The sequence below is a fragment of the Hypanus sabinus genome, chromosome 27 (genome assembly GCF_030144855.1).
Source record: "Hypanus sabinus isolate sHypSab1 chromosome 27, sHypSab1.hap1, whole genome shotgun sequence".
Lineage (NCBI taxonomy): Eukaryota > Metazoa > Chordata > Chondrichthyes > Myliobatiformes > Dasyatidae > Hypanus > Hypanus sabinus.
This window is the reverse complement of record NC_082732.1, coordinates 36,898,444-36,920,001: the sequence shown is the minus strand read 5'-3', so window position 1 is coordinate 36,920,001 and position 21,558 is coordinate 36,898,444. Positions and strand designations below refer to the sequence as shown.

Below are 21,558 nucleotides of genomic sequence, written 5' to 3'. Positions count from 1 at the left end.
TTAGGACGAGGAAACACACACCACGGATCAGAAGTGGGGAGAGTGAGCAATTTCAAATTCCTGGGTGTCAATATCCTGGACCCAACAAATTGATGCAGCTATAAAGAAGACATGACAGTGGCTATACTTCATTAGAAGTTCGATGAGATTTGGTCTGTCACCAAAGACACTCACAAATTTCTACAGATATACCATGGAGAGCATTCTAAAATAAGCTGTGGAAGATTTGTGAATTTAGTCAGCTCCATTATGGGCACCAGCCTCCATAGTACCCAGGGCATCTTCGAGGAGTGATGCCTCTAAGAGGCAGCATCCATCATTAAGGACCCCCACCACCCCAGGACATGCCCTCTTCTCACTGTTACCATCAGGGAGGAGGTACAGGAGCCTGAAGACACACACTCAGCAATTCAGGAACAGATTCTTCCCCTTCTACCATCTGATTTCTGAATGGACATTAAACCCATGAACACTACCTCACTACTTTTTTTATTTTTATTTTTGAACTACTTAAATTAAATTAAACTATTTAATATAGTTTATACTGACTGCAATGCACTTTTTCCCTTATTATTACGTATTGCATTGTACTGCTGCAGCAAAGACGACAGCTTTCATGACGTACGCCGGTGATATTGAACCTGACTCTGATTCTAAATAGAAATTGAAATACTCACCAGAGCAGACAGTGGTTTTTAATTAATTTAAAAATACACCAGGGTAACACACCCTTCTGGTAAATCGAGCCCCCGCCACCTTGTGAGCCATGGAATGTGGGAGGAAACCAGAGCAGTCGGAGTAAACCCAGGCGCACACAAACTCCTTACGCACAGCAGCACAACTGAGCCTGGGACAGGAGTGCTGTAACTGCATTATGCTAACTACTACGCTATCGTGAGACAGGGACGGAGTTGCTTGACCTCAGATATTAACTTTCCCTCTCTACACATGTCTGAATTGATCATTGCTTTTATTCCAAATTTCTGCTTATTTGCTTCTCTAGCTCCTCCAGCACTTTGTGTGCGTTGCTCTGGACTTTCAGCAACTGCAGAATCATCCCACCCCAGCTTCAAAGTCCGAAGGGACAACGCGGTCTCTCCTCGTGATGTAGAACTCTGAGACACCTACCCACTTTCCAACTCCGCCACGGATGGTCCCAAGCCCGGCCGTGAAAGGAGGAGAATCGGTCATGGGGCTAGCAACCCCATCCCTTAAAATTCCAGAGCTATAGAAACACCAACAGTAGCTCCAGAGGCCTCATCGCTGAATGAGGAAGGAAATACCAGAAAGATGGACTACACTTGGAGACATCTAAAGAACTGCCCCAGGACAGAGGCCTCTGTGAGCTATTACTGTCAGCAGCCTATGTCTCAGTAGGGGTGGCAGAGCTAAGTAAATAAGTATGGATCTACTTTCCATCTGTTTCTACCAGATAATTCCATGATTCAGGGAAAAAAAATCATTGTTTTAAATCTTTTAAATCTCTTTGACTATGTTTAGTCCGGCAGTTCACAAAATGGCCTCTTGTGAAACATTAAGCCTGTATACTAATGGGGCTTGCATTTAAATTCAGTTTTAGCCAGCGTGATTAATTGAACCACGGCACAAATATTTCAATTTGGCCCCTTTTTCCACTTTATTGCTTATAAATTCTCATCCAAGCGCAGTTGTTTTTAAGCAAATGGGTTATGTATTTACCGGGAATCAGCCTGGGAATATAATGAGCAGGTAGAGTCACTCTTGGTGACTGGGGCACGTGGCAATTTTCCAAGGGGTATATCGATTGTGTACACTACGCTCAGTAACTCACTCACTCACACAGATGAATGAGAAGGTGCATCATGGATCAGATTGAACAAAATTACAGCAATTATGTAAATCTGCTATCCAAATAAAAGAACAAAATGCCTCTGGAACATCTGGGTGGGGAGTCAGCTCCGTCGAGTTCAAGCCGCGTTGTTAGCGAGTATTTATTTAATTGACAACGAAGCAAAACTATCAGTGTCCTGTTAATTGGATACGTGCGCCTGGAAAGGGAGGCCAACTCGTTCATTTCCAGCTACGTTCCATGCAATCCCAAACTGCTGTGGCATGTCCGCCTTAGAAAAGTTCAAAGTTCCAAGTCAACTTATTATCAAAGCACGCGTATACCACCACGCACAAGCCAGAGATCTGATTTCTTGCGCGGGGAAGCACAACAGGATCAATGACAGACCGCATGTGGCAAGACGGACTAATAACCCACGTGCAAGAGATGACAAATTGTGGAAAAACGAAAAAGAAATAACGATAATAAATACAGCAAATGAGCGATAAATATTGAGAACGTGAGATGAAGAGTCCTTGAAAGTGAGTCCATGGGTTCAAAGGTTGCTGGGAGGGAATGGGAATGGAGGAGGAATGAAAGCAATAGGAATCTCGACGTCCCCAGCAACCTCACCTTACTGATCCCAGGAGGAAATGATAGGCTTGATTCTAGATCCAGTCAGCTCCCTGTGGAGGTCCTCTCAGACCTTGTGTCCTCCCTCTGTGTTTCTTCACTTTATGTTCCCTCAATTCCCGTTTGGAAACAAGAGTGACTTGTTTTACCCTCCCACCTCCAAAGGAACAGGCAGTGAGTCTCCAGTCACAATCACCAGTACCGGCACTAACACTATCAAGGTCCAAGGCTGAAGGTAGGGGTCCACAGGAGTTACGGGTGGTCGGAGTTCTGTGCGAGTACGGAGGTCGAGGCCAGTAGGCCAAATCCATGATTGACAGGTCCTGAAGATCAAACCCCTGATTAGCGAGTCCTGGGCCAAGGTCCGAAGTTGGAGGCCCAATACCCGTGTGTGTCTGAGAGTCCGGGGCCAAGGACTGGAGGCCTGGAGGCAGCCTGCCCATGTGTGTGTGAGTGGATCAGTGGGAAAGGGGCTCGTTTTGCCGTTGTTGTCTTTTTTTAAAAAACTTGTTGCTGCTGCTCACGTTGCTCTGCTGAATGTTGTGGGCACGCTGTGTTGCGGCCAGAATGTGTGGCGATATCTGCAGGCTGCCCCCAGCACACCTTTGGGTGTGTTGGCCATTAATGCAAATGGTGCACGGTGTGATAAATAAATCTGAATCAGATCTGAAACACTTGCACCTGGAGACACTGCACAGAATCCAGTGTTGGAACTACAGACTAACATCACCGGCAACATCTATGGAAATGAATGGACAGTCAATATTTCGGGCCGAGATCCTTCATCAGGACAGGAAAGGAAGGGAAAAGATGCCAGAATAAGACGGTGGGAGGGAAGGGGTGGGCGTTAGAAGCTGGAAAGTAATAGGAGGAAAGGCAGGTGAAGAGGAAGGAATCTGATAGGAGGGGAGAGTGGACCTTGGGAGAAAGGGAAGGAGGAGGGGCACCAGAGGGAGGTGAAAGAGAATGTGTAGGGGGTGGGGACCCCAAGTGGGAAATTGAGGAAGAGATAAGGGTGAGTGGGGAAAATTACCATTTGGAGAAATCGATGCTCTTGCATCAGGTTGGAGGCTACCCAGACGGAATATGAAGTGTGGCTCCTCCAACCTGAGAGTGGCCTCATCGTGGCAGTAGAGGAGGCCATGGATCGACATGTCGGAATGGGAATGGGGTTGGTCACCGGGAAATCCTGCTTTTTGTGAATGGAGTGAAGGCGCTTGACAAAGCAGTCCCCCTGATCTATATTAGGTCTCACCAATGCGGAGGATGCCACATCGGGAGCACTGGATACAATAGACAACCCCAACAGATTCACAGGTGAAGTGTTGCATCATCTAAAAGGGCTGTTTGTGGCCCTGAATGGAGGTGAGGAAAGAGGAGAATGGGCAGGTGTAGCATTTCTTCTGCTTGTGGGGCCAAGTACCCAAGGAGGGAATCAAAGGAGGGGACGTTTCATGTGGAAGGCAGAGAGCGGAGGGGGCGAAGGTACAGATATGTTTGGCAGCAGGGGCCCGTTGAAGATGGCGGAAGTTGCAGAGAATGATTTGCTGAATACAAAGGTTCAAAGGTAGGTGAGGACAAGGGGAACCCCCATCCCTGTCAGGGTGATGAGAAGATGGGGTGAGGTGGCTGTCCAGGAAAAGGAGGAGATGCAGATGAGGGCAACATCAATGGCGGAGGAAGGAAAACTCCATTCATTGAATAAGGAGGAAAGGAAAGGAAAGCCTCCTCCTGAGATGAGATGCAGTGGAGGAGAAGGAACATTTTTACTTGTGGACTCACAAGGGACCACAAGATGGTGCAATCTAGAGCAGAAGACATGATGCTGGAAGAAGTCAAGTGGGTCAGGCAGCATCTATGGAGGGAAATTCTATCGTGCTCCTTCGTATTTGATTTCCCAAAGAAAACAAATCTCAGGGTAGCATATCTGTACTTTGATAATAAACTTACTTTCAATTTCAATGGACAGTTGACATTTCAAGCTGAGATCCTTCAGCTGGACAGAAAGATAGAGGAGGAGGTGGCCAGTGTAAAGAGGCGAGGGAAGGAATCTATGGGTGGTAGGTGGATCCAGCTGAGAATGGAGGAAGGCTGAAGGCTGCGAGGTGTTAGACGGAGGAGACAAAGGACTGATGTTAGAATCTGTTGAGAAAGGAAGGTGGAACACTGAACCGAATAAGGGAGGTGGGGAGGGCGGACGGGAGGGGAGTGTGGGTGATGGGTCGATGGATTGGACGGAGAAGGGGAAGGATGGTGAGGGTGTAAAAGAAAGTGGGTCAATCAGGAGGAGAAGGGACGTAGAAGGGGGAGCGTCTTTCCCTGAAACTAGAAATTTCACATGTGAGAAGGCACATTAGGAAGTCTGGAGGCGAAATGTGCTCACATGGACACTGGCTGCTGGCTGCTCTCAAGGGAATTGGGAATACAGCCGCAGGATGGGTGCCCTATCTCATACCCCGGGTATCACCTGCTTCCAAAGACAAAGATCTCCCCCCCCACCCCCACCCCAAACCCCTGAAGACGAAGACCCTCTGCTGAAGACACACAGAGAGACCTTCGTTCCAAGAACTGCCTCTACTGAACTGAGGTTGAAATAAGCACGCAAGTGGAATCCTCAGCAAGCGGGTAAAACATAGTGACAAATAAATTATCCACTTAACAGGAATTGACCAGGCCAGCAAACAAGTAGAGGAACTGTTATTGGGTCCTGACAGCTTTACAATCCTTCAGGCAATTTGGGAATGGACTGAATAGTTACAAATGAAAGTGTGAGTGACGTTAATTAAGCCAGGCAATTTAAGCTACAGTATAAACACAGTGCAGAGCTCCTTTTGATCCTGTATGGTGTACTACAGACAAAAGAGATGACATTACTGCCAGTAAGCTCCATTGCTGAATGGTATAAGATTAGGCCTAGGCTTTGAGGAGGACAAGTGGTCTATTAACCCCTTGCCATTAAGGCCTCTCGACAGGTCTTAAGGACAGTACAGCTGTGGGCAAAGCATTTGGTTCAAACACACTTTAAGTAGAAACAATGTTTTACAGGAGAAAGCTTTCCTCTATTTTTTATTTTGGCTTCGACATGTTATGACAACCATACCCTCATTGACAGGAACCTTTTTTATTGGCCTACCATAATTGTAAATTGAAACTGTCAACGAAAATTAAAGCGATATGACACTTGTTTAAAAACATTCAAGGAATTATAATTGTAACGGAGCTTCAATGCCGTTTTTTTTCCACAAATACATTTGGATTGCTGCAAACTCCTGTGTGAAGGCCTGTAATTAAGGATACTGGCTGTTCGATTTAGTACACAGCTGTCATAATATTTAATTAAATATATCCTGTGACGAGGTTAAAGTGAGTAAAACACTTCTCCATTTGAGATTTCTGATAGTTGTCCTTTGATGATAAAATTTTAAGACGATCCAACTTTAGAAGGATTAAAAAATTCTTAAACACATTAGAAAGCAAACTTTGAGCCACTATTTGTTTGAATTTTCCTATTGGATGACTAATACTTCCTCAGGTATTTCATTGGCCCGCTGTGGGGCATGCGCAGTTATGGGGTATAAAGGGAAGTCTCGTTTGATAAATGGTTAGAATTTTACTGAACATAGTACAAAATTAAGGAATGTCTAAAGACAGAACGTCAAGAAATAGCAGAGGCATTCGTATGATACAGTGAGTGGCTATTCAGGGTCTTCTGCTGCTGTAGCCCATCCACTTCATGGTTTGATGTTCAGAGATGCCCTTCTGCACATCACTGTTGTTACGTGTGGTTATGTGAGTTACTGTCAGCTTGAACCAGTCTGGCCATTCTCTTCTGACCTCTCTCATTAACAAGGTGTCTTCGTCCACAGAACTACTGCTCATTGGGTGTTTTTTTTGTGCTTTTCTCACTAGTCTCTGTCAACTCTAGAGACTGCTGTGCGTGAAAATCCCAGGAGATCAAGCAGTTTCTGAAACCACCCTGTCTGGCACCAATAATCGTTCCTCGGTCAAAGTCACTTAGATCGGATTTCTTCCCCATTCTGATGTTTGGTCTGAACAACAACTGAACCTCCTGACTGTGTCAGCATGCTTTTATGCATTGAGTTGTTGACACATAATTGGGCTGATTGGAAATTTGCAATTACGAGCAAGTGTACAGGGGTACCTAATAAAGTGGCCACTGAGTGTATGTCAGTGATAGAACATAAAATAAACCTGATTCTCATTCTGCTCCCCGAAATCAACAATAAGACACCCCATAGTGACAAAGTTGAACACGGAATAAAATCTGGCGGACCACCTGATGTTGACCAAATCACAAAATATAAAAGGCACGGTCAGCTCAGGTGGAATCCTCCTCACTCATACCTGAACTGTCTTGTGCCAATGCAGAGAACAGGACCATAAACAAAGGTTATGGGGAGAAGGCAGGAGAATGGGATTGAGAGGGATAATAAATCAGCCAGGATAGACATGATGGATCGAATGGTCTAAGCCATTCGATGTCTTAGGTCTTAAAAAGCATCCTCAATTCCCGCCTGATCCACTTGAGCCCACTTTCACTCTTTGCAAAAGCATTCTGGCTGATGTCATCTTCCTTCCCAGTGCTGATGAAGCTCCAAGTGTCAACTGTTCATCCCCTCTGCAGATGCTGCCCGACCTGCTGAGGGGGTTAGCAACTTCACATGCCTCAGTGTTATCGTTTCAAAGGACCTGTCCTGGACCCAGCACGTAAACTGCAATCACCAAAAAAGCACAGCAGAGCCTCTACTTCCTTAGGAGTTTGCAAAGACTTCACATGGCATCTAAAACCTTGACAGACTTCTACAGAGGTGTGGTGGAGAGTATACTGACTGGCTGCATCACAGCCTGCTATGGAAACACCAATGCCCTTGAATGAAAAGTCCTACAAAAGTAGTGGATTCGGCCTAGTCCATCATAGGTGAAGCCCTCCTTAGCATCGAGCTATTTTGCACGGGATACTGTCGCAGGAAAACAGCACCTATCATCGAGGACCCCCATGCTCTTTTCTCAAAGGTTCATTTTATTATTTTATTACTCAGAATACAATGCTGAGATTTGTCTTCTCCAGATAGCCATGAAATGGAGAAAAACATGAACGTCATTGAAGGAAAAGACATCACTCCCCGCCCCGCACGAAAAAGAAAATGAAACAAAACTCACAAACTCCAGCAAACCCCCCCCCCCCAAACACTTCCCTTGCACAGAAACTAACAGATCACCCACCCGGGCACTGCAGCTAAAACACCTCGCTACTACCATCATGGAGAATGTACAAGAGCCCCAGAAGACTCACCGCCGGGTTCAGGAACAGTTACCACCCCTCAACCATCAGGCTCTTGAACCAGTGGGGCTAACTTCACTCTCCCCACCCGGGGAAAGTCTCCACAACCTATGGACTCACTTTCAATGACTCTTCAGCTCATGTTCTCACTATTTATTGCTTACTTAGTTATTATCATTAATTCTCTTTTTTCTTTCTTCTGTATTTGCACAGTTTGTTGTCTTTTGCACATTGGTTGTTTGTCCATTCTGTTGGGTGCAGCCTTTTTATTGATTCTGTTATGTTTCTTGGATTTACTGTGTATGCCTGCCAGAAAACGAATCCCAGGGTTGTATATGGTGGCATATATGTACTTTGATAACAAATTTACTTTAAACTTTGGATTCCTCCAGCATTTTATATTTGTGTTTTCCAGCTTTCCAGCAACTGCAGAATCTCTTGGGTCTAGGTATGTACATCCTGTTCAACTGGGCCTTCCACTGTATCATGTACTGTGTCACTGTGTCATTATTCCCTACTCTTCTGTTCCAAAGTAATGTGCTCCAGGCTAGTCAGTCCTTCCCTTCCCTCGAATCTACTCCGCACCCTTCTCCAGTCTCACTCATATGCCCTTCTTACCCCTCTGCAATTTAGTAACACAGTAAATGTAAGTCAAAGAACTGCAGATGCTGCAAACCTGAAATTAAAACAGAAAATGCAGGAAACACTCAGTAGGTCAGGCAGCATCTGTGGAGACAGAAAAAGAGGCAACATTCCAGGTCGAAGACGCCTCTGCTTCTGTAGATGATACCTCATCTGCTGAATATTTCCACCAGTTTTTGTTTTTATTTTAATGTGTACGATAACGCCCTTCCCTTGGACAACATCGATGGTGTGGAGAGGGGAGACTTGCAGCTTGGGCAACCGGTCTCCCACACAACCCTGCCCAGGCCTCAGTCATCATTGAAAATCAGTGGACAGCCAAAGAAGAAGAACCACAACTGCAGCTAACTAGTATCTTCTACAGTCTCTTATATTTTTACATTTACTTACAGTTCTTATATTTTGAACCTTGACGAATGCACACATCTCTTTTGCCTTCTTAACTTCATCTACATGTCCTGTTGCCTTGAGGCAGGGGTTCTTCAATGGTTCAGTGGTTCTATTTTACATCAGAGAATGGAGACAGCACACAACCTGAAATTCTTACTCTTTGCAGACATCCACAGGTCAGAAGGACACCCCCCAAAGAATGAACGATAGAGAAACGTTAGGACCCCGAACCCCACCCTCACGCAGCAAAGCATCAACCCTCCCCCTCCCCCCAAAAGCACCACAGCCCACAACCACCCACCATGCAAGTCACAGCAAAGCCCCCAGAGACAATGATCTGGAGTCTATCCCAACACCTCGACAGCCCACAGACTCTCTCTCTCTCCCTCACGAGGGAAAGGCAGATATCACTCCTGCCACAGTGTGGGGGGAAGCCAACAGCTTGTTATTTCAATATTGCAGCCTTAACCTTCTTTGGCAGTCCACTGAAGCCTGTGGACCCCTTTTCAGAATAATGTACTTAAATATATAAAATCAAATATGTCGGATTACAAAGTAAACCAACTATATTGAAATATCCAAAAAAAAAACATAATTGAAGGAAATGCTAAATTTCAGCTGGAGCTTAGTGAAAATAAAAATGTAAATATTTTCCCATCCAACTTTATGAACCCCCCGCCCCCCCGCAATCTATCCACGGAACATCAAGTGGTTTGTGGACCCCAGTTTAGGACCCCCCCCCACCTTAAGGGATTGAAGGGATCTCAGGACATATGTTTCAAATGGACAAATGAATGTTTAAAAAAAAAATATATTGATATTTGCAATGCCTGAGAGTCGCCGTGTTAAAAAAAAACACAGATGAGCCTGTGACAAATTATTAACATAAATTATGATTTTCAGACTGCTGATTGAGCCAGTTCTGGAGATTGATTGAATTAGGAAATTAGTCCCAGTGCCCACACCTGAATTAATTATGCAAATACGAATCACTGAATAACAAAAAATGTATTCCACGCTCTGTGCCCTGAATGAGAGGTATTAATAAATAAACTCTGCAGTAAACAAGCTGAAGCTTCTAAAGCCAAAAGGTAGATATATTGTGCGGTGCCACGTTCTTCCATCCAACTACAAACCAAATTTGATGAACAGTCAGGGACTCAATACCAGTTGCACAAAGTCTACAATTTAATTCCTGGGGCCTCTGCCCAGCTGAGGGGCAAACACTCGTCAAACAGAATTAGGGCGGCACAGTAGCGTAGAGGCTAGCGCGATGCTATTACAGTTTGGGGTGTTCGTGAGCACATGGTTTCCTCCAGGTGCCCTGGTTTCCTCCCAAAGACCAAAGACATACTGGTTAAATAGGTCATTGTAAATTGTCCTGTGATTAGTCGAGGGTTAAATAGGTGGATTGTTGGACGGTGTGGCTCACTGTGTTAGAAGGGTTTGTTCCGTGCTGTAACCTCTTCTATCATCTTCATTCCTCCTCCCCCACCCCACCCTGTACAAAGGTCACAGGCCTAAAGCAGCGATTCCCAACCTTTTTAATGCCATGGAGCCTTATCATTAACCGAGGGGTCCATGGCCCCCAGGTTGGGAATCCCTGGGCTACAGGGAGGTCTTCGCTGTTTCAGGGCCTACTTCAGTCAGACGTAAAGGGAACTTGCCTGAGCCTGTCCCAGTCTGAAACTGGGAATGTGGCAAATGTGGGTCCCCTTTAAGTGGCTAGACTTTCAGGAGTGTACTCTACCTCACAGTGCCCAGCCAATGAACCAGCACACCCTCATTTTAAAAGTCTCACCCAAATCCAAACACCACCTTCACTCCTGCATCTCCCAACCCATGGTCCATTCACCTTAACCCCAATCTCCCCCCTCCCCTTGACCCCGGGATGCAGACTCGGGGGTGAGGGAGGGTGAATAGAGGGGAGGTTGTTGGGCTGGAACATCAAAAACATTAACTTGGCTGGCTTCTGCTTGACTGTAATCTGATATTAAACTGGTAGAACTGCCTTTAAAAATAGGAAACAGCAAAAGGAGCTGAAAGCTGGCCAGCACCCATCACGAAGGACCGTCAACACCCGAGACATGCTCTTTTCTCATTACTGCCATCAGGGGGGAGGTACAGGAGCCTGAAGACATGCACTCAACACTTCGGGAACAGCTTCTTCCCCTCTGCCATCAGATTTCTGAATGGACATTGAACCCTTGAACACGACCTCGTGGTTCTTGATTTTTTTTGCACTATTTCTTTATTTTGTAATTTAGAGCAACTTTTGTCTCCCTGCACTGCACTGCTGTCTCAAAACAACCATTTTAGATTGTATACTGATAATAAACCTGATACTGAGAAAATAAAGAGCACACTAGACTTCTGAAACATAAAATATATGGTGCTTCCTAGAATGGAGATGACGTGAACCCTTCCACCCAAGAAGATATTCAAGGCGACCAACGTCAGAGTGGGTCTGATCCCTGGAGCAGTAGAGGGTCCTCGTTCGGGGGTCCTCTTTAGGGAGCTATTCTCCTTGTGCCTGACCTCGCACTCCCAGCATTGAAGACAAGCTATCCAACAGGCTGCTCACAAAGGCTCCAGGGAATCTAAAGCAGGAAGGAGGATCGAGGATTTGCGCTACAAAGAATGCACATACTTTCTCGCCTAGACCGGAATCCTGAACTGCATTAGAGAAAAGCAACAACAACAAAAAAGCCTTTGACTGCAGTCCCGAGACAATAAATGATGTTTAATTTTAAATATTTTCTCCATTTGAAAAATCATTCACAGAGCCTTGAGTAGACTTTCCAGTGAAACCCAATGGCAGCTGTAAGCTCAAGGCAATCTGCTCTCAGGGCAGAACCAGAGTAACAGGAGGAAGTCATTCGTGCCATTAAACAGTCATTCAATTAGACCTTGATCATTCCTAAACTCATCTCACTGCTTTAGAGCCTATTAATGGGTTATCCATACCTGGCCTCGAGCTGGAATGCTTAGCCCCCAGCTCTGCTCGCCTTTTACTTATGTCTGTGAGGCTAAGTGCGACTCCAGCCCCTCACACGAGTTTGCTGACAACACCACTACCGCCGGCCGAGTCAAAGGTGGTGATGAATGAACATATAGAAGGGAGTTTGAAAACCTGGGCGAAAGAATCCACAACTACAACCTCTCACTCAAACCAAACAACTGATTGTTGACTACAGGAGGAGGAATCCCGAGGTCTGTGAGGCACTCCTCATCAGGGTATCAGCTGTGGAGAGGGTCAGTAACTTTCAATTACTAGGCATTATGATTTAAGAGGATCGGTCCTGAGACCAGCATGGAAGTGCCATTACAAGGAAGATACAAACTTTCTTAGAAGTTTGCAAAGAATTTGCAAGTCATCTAAAACTTTGACGAAGTTCTACAGATGCACAGTGGGGAGCATCCTGGCCATTGGCATCACTACCTGGTATGGAAACACCAACAAACAAAAATGCAAAAGCCTACAAAATTAAGGGATACAGCCTAGTCCACGGCAGCAAAAGACCTGCCCACCATTGAGCGCAACTTCAAAGCGCACTACCACAAGAAGGCAGCATCCTTCATCAAGCACCCCCACCATCCATGGCCAAACTCTCTCCTCACTGTTGCCATCAAGAAGGAGGCACAAGATCTCAAGGTCCCATGTCACCAGCTTCAGGAACAGGTATCACTGTTCAATCATCAGGTTCCTGAACTTCACTCACCTCAACACCAAGCTGATTCCACAGCCACGGACTCACTTTCAAGGACTCTACAACTCACGTTCTCAGTATTACTCATCCATCTATCTATTTATTTATTTACTTGCTTGTTTACTCACTTATTTATTTTTTTACATGTTTACCTGTTTATTTATTTATTTCTACTACTACTATTTGGTTTTTTTTGTATTTGCACATTTTAATGGTGGCTTGTCAGTCTTTGTTTATGTGTGAGTTTTCTTTGATTGTATCGTATTTATTGGGTTACTGTAAATGCCTGTAAGAAAATGAATCTCAGGGCAGAAGAGGTGACATTTGGTATTTGGTACTTTGATCCAGTTCCTTAAACTCCTTCTATGCTCTACTACATCTGTAGCACCAAACCCCTCCTCATCAATGGGCTGGTCCAAAGACATCACAAAGCTCACATTCTGTCCATCCCAAGGTGAAGTAATTCTTGTCCTCCGGGAATAATTCAGACGTCTAATTCTATAATGCAGCTAAAAGCTATTCCCAAAATGTCTTCACAGAGCCTTGTTATTTATTTTTTTAAAAATGAAGGCCTCTCATTGTTTTCAGTTGACTATTCCAGCAGCTTATTGATTAATTCTACGCAGTTAATCACTTTGCTCCGTACAGTCACCAAGACACGGAAATAGCTTCAACAAATATGTGTAGCTCTCTTGTGATGTGAAACTCCTTACCTGGTCTTTCCCAGTCGCAATCTGGCCTTATGTTACAGGAGCTCGCTTCGCACTAATCAGTGTTGGTGTCCATGTTACATCCATGGCAGATAATACACAGATAAACTTTTCTTCATCTGTGGGGGAAAATGTTTCACAAAATTACAATCAAGGCAAAATTTTGTCAACTGTTAAAAACAACTGAGCAATGGTGAATACAATCTAAGACTTAGAACTGTCCAATTAGAGCTTTGTAGATCAAAAGCTGCGCTTCAGCCAATTCAAGAAATTCCTTTTTGATGCTAATGTACCTCCCTGAAGTAGCCCTCCCCTGAAATCACAGTACCCCCAACTAAACTGAGGAAGTACGTCTGAGAGGAACCTCCAAAGCAAAACTGGGAGCGTTAATCATTTCAGCAGCTTCAAGTAGACAGACCACCAAGTGAGATGCTACCTTCTGCTGGTCCCTTCACATCCCTGTTTCGTTGCTGGGATTTCAACTCATTTGTCCTTCTCCTTGTTTCTCCAGGACGGTCTGTACACCCGTCCTGGCTCTGTACATTGCTATCAAATCAAATTCTTTGGCTAATTGCCACAACATCTCTTGTAAAATTTGATGTGGAGTCAAAAAGTGCCAAAATAGGCCATTCAGCCCATTGAGCTGGCACCAACCATCAATCCCACCCTGATCAATTTTTACTCCTCATCAACTCCTCCCAGTTCCGGCAATTTCCAGTGGCGAAGTAACCTATCAGTCAGCCCGTCTTTGGCACGTGGGAGGAAGCCTGCCAGAGGTGAAGTATTTTGGAACATTTTCCTCTTTTTAGGGCTCTATATAAAAGGGAGTTGTTGTTGTCAGAATTGCAAATCAAAAGGATGCTCTAACCTTTACTTTGCATTAGGTGAACAACGCACAGAAATCTGTAATAATTTTATAGGTTAAAAAGAAAAGGACTGGAAAGGTTAGGTAAGTTATATCTCTGTAATGGTGGCAGACAGATCATGATAGATGACAGCAGTTATGTCTGCCTGGTGTTTGCCAGAATCATTTTGCTACAATATTTGCATTAGAAGAAAATTTAGATGCCTGGATTCTGACAGCTGATTCCCATCCAGAGTCATTTAGATATCAGCTGAAATTATTCATCGCTGGTATTTCCTATATAATGATAGATGCGAACTGTTCATATTGTCACCATGCACCATTCTGTACAAAACTACACAGCTTGACTCATCTGCTGCTGGGCAGATGAAACTATCAAAGAGACGAGCCATATGAACAGGAAGACTGGAATTTCGAACCCATTAATTGTTCCATATCTGCTTTGTTAACACTCTAACAAGATCTCCCTCCAAGAGAGCCACAACCTTGTAGGGTTCGGAGGCCTGCGCGCTTCAATGACCCGGAGATCTATGCTGGCTGGAGTCAGGGCTTTATGCTTTGGCTCTGGGTAAGGTCACCCGTGCCAGAAAGGTCAAAGGGTAGAGGCCAGTGGTCCACCGGTCCTCCAGATTCAGGGGTTCAGCCCAGGGCTAACAACTCTGACTGATTAAACAAAACCGTTATGGAAATAGCAATGAAGAATCCTTCTACATTTGAGTGTGATGGCATTTCTGAATCTCTACCCAGGCCCAATGACCGACCGTAGTGAAAACTGAGAGGAAACACTGACATGATGAAGGAAGCCCTGAACACCACCAGAGATAGTGGGCCTCCATTGCTGCTCTAAATGCCAGGAGTGTAATAGGCAGCAGGCAACAAGATCTCAGAGCTAACTTATTGAACTGTCAATTCATCTGTGACCTGGGTTATCGTAATGGAATCAGGTGCCTCCGTAACCTCGTCTCCTCACCCCAGGTTTGCCAATAAACAGGGAAAAGGATTAAGAGATGACCCGGTCACTCTTGGAGAATTGATGGAGCCAAACAGGGTGGAAACAGATCCTTCGGCCCTACTGGTCTGCACCAAGCAAGATGCTTCATAAAATCCAGTCCCATTTGCCAGAATTTGACCCATGACCTTCTAGACGGCTCCATTGTAAAGGCCATATGTCCGGAAATCCAGGAGTCCACTGGAGACTGGAGGCTGCAGATGGCCTGTCTTGTGTTCCGAGGACATTGTGGTTGGGTGGGAGGGAGGAACGGGGTTTGTTCTGCTGTTGCTACTTCGTCACTTGGTATCTTCTGTTCTGTTGTCGCAACGAGCATGGTAGATGTCTGGAAGTCGAAGCCGAAACCTGGAGACTGGAGGCCAGAGGCCTGTCCTGCAGTTGGAGAACCGTCCCTGAGTGTGGTTGGGTGGGAGGGAGGAAAAGGGATTTGATTTGCTGTTGCTGTTTGTTGAGTCCCGTGCTGTTCTGCCGAGCACTGTGGGCGTGCTGTGTTGGTGCCAGAATGTGTTGGTTGTTAATGCAAGCACCACATTTCACTAAATATTTCAATGTACTTGTGGTAAATAAATTGGAATCTCAATCTGTGTACCTGTACAGCAGTATTTTAACAGTACATTCCATCAGGATAGCTTCCAAACTGATGGCATGAACAGAAACTTCTCTGACTTCCCCATTCTCTCTTTTTCCATTCCCCATTCTGGCCCCCTCTTCCTTCTTCTCTTTGCCTCACTTGCCCATCATCTCCCTCTTCCTTCTCTTTCTCCCTTGGTCCACTGGGCTCTCCAATCAGATTCCACCTATCACCTTCCAGCTTCTCACTTCCCACCCCAACCACCCACTTCCCCCTCACCTGGTTATCATCTATCATTTGCCAGCTTGTGCTCCCTCCCCTCCTGCAACCCTCCTATCCTGGCTTTTTCACCCTTTCCTTCCAGTCCCGTTGAAGGGTCTCAGCCCGAAACATTTACTGTTTATTCCTCTCCATAGATGCTGCCTGAACTGCAGCATTTTGTGTGTGTTGCATAGAAAACAACGGGAGCATTCAGCAAGTCAGGCAGCATCTGAGTTCATCTGAAGGGTCTCAGATCTGAAACATTAACTCTGATTCTCTCTCCACAGACGCTGCCTGGCCTGCTGAGTGTTTCCAGTATTTTCTGCTTTCTGTTCAGGATTCCAGCATCTGCATTTTGGCTTGAACTTCAACATTCAGCTTGCCCTTCTAACTGACACTAATCACTCAGCAGCCCGGGACGTCCTTCCATCCTCGGAAGGGTGTTCATGAGCCCCCTTTTAATTCATCCCATGCTTCTCTCAAACTCCGCCAGGGACGGTCCCAAACTCGGCTGTGAAAGGAGGAGGGTTGGGCATGGGGCCAGCAACCCCATCCCATAAAATAGCTCTCGCTACAGAGACGCCAACAGAAGCTTCAAAGACTGGATGAGGTCTGAAAGGATCTTTGACGGGCACACTTGGAGACAACTTGAAAGACTGGCCCAGGACAGACTTTGATGAGCTGCTGGTGGTAGTCCATGGTGAATGTTGTCCAGACACAGGGTTGCAGCCCTTTTGTGGAACAGGTATCCCAAGATGCATCAGCCTGAGGCCTCAGGCTTAATTTAAATTGAAGGATTTACAGCATTTTCTGTTTTTGAGCAATTAAGTATACTTCTCTCACGCACAATTGTGGCAAGGCTGCGTGAAATGGAAATTCCTAATTTTAACTAGCTATTGACATTATAAGGAGTCACTGGCTGGGACTTATTTGCCTTCACATTCTGATCATTTGCATAGAGAACAGTGTAATCCATAATAATGGCCACACCCAATGCATAATTCCTAAATTTGATTTAATCTGCACAGACTCTTCGGAGTCTGCGAAAGCCACAAACGCCCACTGGTTTACCTTTTAATTCCATTAATTTATTAAGATGTTGCAATAAGAAAATTTGAAATGAGTGTAAACATTTTAGCCACAAAGTCTGCTCTCTCAAACTAGGCAACCATGCCTTTACATCAATAGATTTTTTTGAACATTGTTAAAATAATTTAGACAGGAGGTCAACACATTGTGCATTAGAACAGAGAGTTACACACCAAATATTTATACTTAAGAGCTAATAATAAATATTGAGTAATCCAAGAGTGTGAATAGGTGAAGTACTCAATGCTTACCTTATTTCAGCCTGGGAATTATGGTGTGCTTGCTGCTACTGTAGGAATGCTAAGTGCATTCAATTAATTTAATTTGGCCACCATTTTATTACCTCTCCTGATATGTCAGTAATAAACAGGCTGACGCGTCTAATACACAGAATCAGAATCAGGTTTAATATCACTGGCATTTATCATGAAATTTGTTATTTTACAGCAGCAGAACAGTGCAATCCATAAAAAATACTGTAAATTATAAGGAGGAATATATATAAAATAGTAGTGCAAAAATAGTGAGGTAGTGTCCATGGTTGCACTATTCTCTGCCAGCTTGGACTTCTTCCTTTCTACCCCCTTCCCCTTATTCTGGCTTCTTCCCCCTTCAGTTACAGTCCCGATGAAGGGTCTCGGCCCAGTTCATTCTCCGTTCAGAAAGCAGATGGCGGAGGGGAAGAAGTTGTTCCCAAAACGTTGAATATGTGTCTTCAGGCTCTTGGACTTCCTCTCTGATGGTGGCAGTGAGAAGAGGGCATGTCCTGGGTGACGGGTGGGGAGGGGGAGTCCTCAATGATGGACCCCACCTTTTGAAGATGTCCTCATGGAGAGAGTACCTTCATGCAAAAGTAATGGATGCTTGCAAGTTTAATCCTTCCCGACACCAATATAAGGTGTTTGAAATTCTCCAGAAGTGGAAAGATTCGTGAAGTTCCTTCTCGACCACAGTGGATTACAAGTACATGGCTGGTAGCTCCATGTTTAAGACAATGTAGACTATGTGCATTCTGATGGTGGGGAATTGGAGTAGCTCCAAATAATAGTGCCATTGTAAAACTAACTGAGTTTACCAACTTCCTATTTGAAACTCATCAAATCAGGCACAATATGGAAATTAGTGGGTACAAAGGGCTGGAAATAACATTGTTTGTGTTATCAGCCAACACAACCTTAGGATGTGCTGGGGGCTGCCTGCCAGTGTTCCTTCACATTGTGGCACCAACATAGCATGCTCAGGATGTTCAGCAGGACAACACAAGCAACAACGACAACAACAGGACAGCAACAAAGCAAAACGACAGCAGAGCAAGCCCCTATCCACCCCCACCCACCTAGCCACTTACACACACACAGACAGGCCTGTGATCCCAAAGACAGGACCCCAAACTCTTCAGGCCTCGAACCGTGGACTCAAATGTCCTATGGGCTCCACAGCTCTTGTAACTCCTGCCCACATGGATCTCCGATCCTGGGAACTGCTGATTCACCGACCTGGGGGGGGGGGGGGGGGAGATGGTTATCAACCCTTGCCCTCGCTGGCCTTCATCCACCTGCAGATCCGACATCCGTCCATGGGGATCTCTGGCCTTCAAACTGCAGAGTGCCCTGAGGTAAAATGGGCATGTTTGTGTCTAACATGGCAAGGAATGTACTCTTGCTTCTCTCAGTTTCTCTCTCCTTTTTGATTGCAATTCTTCCCTAAGTGATTTGTATTTATTTATTATTGATTCTTTATTTTATTGAGATACAGTTCGAAATAGGCCCTTCCAGCCCCACTGCCTAGCAAACCCCTGATTCAACCCTAGCCGAATCACGGGACAATTTACAATGACTAATTAACCTAGCAACTGGTAGGTCTTTGGATTTTGGGAGGAAACCGGAGCACCTGGCGGAAACCCACGCGGTCACAGGGTGAACGTACCCTAACAGACAGGGGTGGGAATTGAACACGGGTCACCTGGACTGTAAAGTGTCATACTAACCACTACGTGCCTCAACAGCGAGTTGTCCGAAACCGTAGAAGATTTAACTGCGGCTCCACAGCCTGATCTAAATGAACCAAAGGCAGGGAACACTGAAGACCCTTCAATTTAAATGAAGCCCAAGGTACCTTGGGATACCTGCCCCACAAGGGGGGGCTCCAACCCTGTGCCTTCCTTGTGCTGTCAGTGCAATCATTGTCACTCAGAACTCAGCAACCAGTTCCAGTGCTAAACCCAACATGTAGGCACTTGGGAAAAGTCTAAAGAGCAGAGAAATGAAGAACTAGTTTAATCTACTTGGCACCGCCGATCATCTCTGAGTGGTGCTACCGACTGTGTTGCTGCGACACAGAAAAGCAATCCGTGAGGAAAGATCCCCCTTCCACCACCTCCACCCCACCCCCAAAACACCTAAAACTTTGACAAGTGTCTACAGATGCAGAATGGAGCTTCCAGTCTGGCTCCATTTTGGCCTGGTATGGGAACACCAAACAGAAGAGTCTACAAAAAAAAATGGTGGACACAGCCCGGCCCGTCACAGGCAAAGCCCTCCCCGCCGCTCAGCGCCACCCTCTGCCTCTCAGACAGACAACCCATTCTAAAGGCTCGAATCAAAAAGAGCCGGACTGACCGTCCCACACTGCATCACCGACAGGTGCTGCCTTTCAAAGGAGGATGCGCAATTCAGCTCCTTACCGCCATTTGCTATGCACCAAATTCAACAGCAGGAGGAGGTTATGCTGCAACTGTACAGGGTGCTGGTGAGGCCGCACCTGGAGTACTTTTTTAAGGAAAGATACCCCGGCTTTCCAGATGGTGCAGAGGAGGTTCACCAGGTTGATTCCGGAGATGAGGAAGTTAGTCTAGGAGGAGAGATATCCGGTGAGTATCTCCTGGGAATACACTCATTGCAATTTAGAAAAAATGAGAGAGAAACATATGAAAGGAACAGTTGAGACAGAAGCAGGAAACCCACTAGGAGGTGAGACAAGAACAAGGGACATGGCCTCAAGTTCGGGGGAGTAGATTTATTTATTTATTGTTATTTATGGAGATGGGGGGGTGGGCCCTTCCAGCCCTTTGAGCCCCAGCGATGCCCCGATTTAATCCAAGCCAAATCACGGGACAATTTACAATGACCAAGAAACCTACCAACCAGAATGTGGGGGGAAACTGGAGCAGCCTGAGGGACGGGTGTGGTCACGGGGTGAACGTACGAGCTCCTTACAGGTGGTGGTGGGAATTGAACCTGGGTCGCCTGGTAGGATGCAGATGAGGAGGCAAAACTGCTTTTTTCCCAGAGAGTGGTGGATCTTTGGAATTCTCTGCCCAGGGAAGTAGTAGAGGTTACCGCTTAACGATATTTAAGACAGCTAAGATATTGGGGAATTAAGGTTTATGGGGAATAGGCAGCTGAGTTCACGGAAAGATCTGATTGAAAGACAGAGCAGGTTCGATGGGCCAAATGTCCTTCTGCTGCTCCTAGTTCTTATGTACTCTCAGCTAAACAGAAAACGAAATGAGGCATTTTGAGAGACTGAGAGCCTAGATCACAGGAAGGAAAAGTAACCGGCCATTTGTAAAAACATTGGAAATATGATAAATTAAATGAAAGTCTGAAACAAAGGAAGCGAAACAAAAGTTAACAAAAAAGATGCAGAAGAAGCAAGTTTGTTAAAGTACAGACTTAAGGTCTAGAAGGTGGACTTTAAATTCATGTTGGGGTACTTTCCCTTAGCAAAGCAGGACACTGAACAAGCACAGAAGAGTTATTTGATGTGGTGTTCACCAAGCCTGACAAGTAGTCTGCAGACGTTTCATCACCAGTCGAGGTGACATCCTCAGTGCACAGTTGTTGGCGTTTCTCTCTGGGAGCGTTTGCGTTTATATAGGCCCCGGTCCTGACTGGGTACCCTTTCAATGAATCCCATTGTCTCTTCAGGGTTTGAGGATGGCGTCTATTGTATATGAAACCAATCTTAACCCAAGCGACCAATATTCATCACCGTCCTAAACAGAAGAGTTATTTCCGACGCAACACACACAAAATGCTGGAGGAACTCAGCAGTCAGGCAGCAGCTATGGAGATGAATAAACTGTCAACGTCCCAGGCCCAGACCCTTCATCAGGGCCGCAGGAAAAAGATGCAAAGTCAGAGTAAGAAGTCGGTGGGAGGGGCGGAATAACTATGAGGTAGTAGGTGTTAGGTGAAACCGGGAGAGCGGGAGGGGTGGTAAAGTGCTGGAAGGTTGATTGGTGAACGGGATAAAGGGCTGGAGAAGGGGGAATCTGATAAGAGAGGACAGAAGATCGATCATCTTCCCAGCTCTTAACTTCACCTGCCAACTTGTACTTTTTCCTCCCCCTCCCCCCACCTATTCACTCTGACTTCTCCTCTTCCTTTCCAGCCAGGATGAAGGTTCTTGGCCCAAAACGTCGACCATTCAGTCATCTCCATAGATGCTGTCCGACCTTCTGAGCTCCTCCAGCGTTTTGTGTGTGCAGCTTTGAATTTCCAGCATCTGCAGATGTTTGTGTATGAGTTACCTCTGAAGCCTCGGCTCATGCCCAACTCTCGACCA

The 21,558-nt window shown here is 45.6% G+C and overlaps 1 long non-coding RNA gene across 1 annotated transcript in view; it reads right to left on the bottom strand.

Annotated features, from left to right (window-relative positions):
- LOC132382226 (uncharacterized) overlaps positions 1-21,558 on the bottom strand; it is a 469,030-nt gene that overhangs the window by 397,030 nt on the left and 50,442 nt on the right. Inside the window, exon 2 of the long non-coding RNA XR_009508242.1 lies at positions 13,198-13,313. This is a non-coding gene — a long non-coding RNA (uncharacterized LOC132382226). The remainder of the gene's footprint in view (positions 1-13,197; positions 13,314-21,558) is intronic.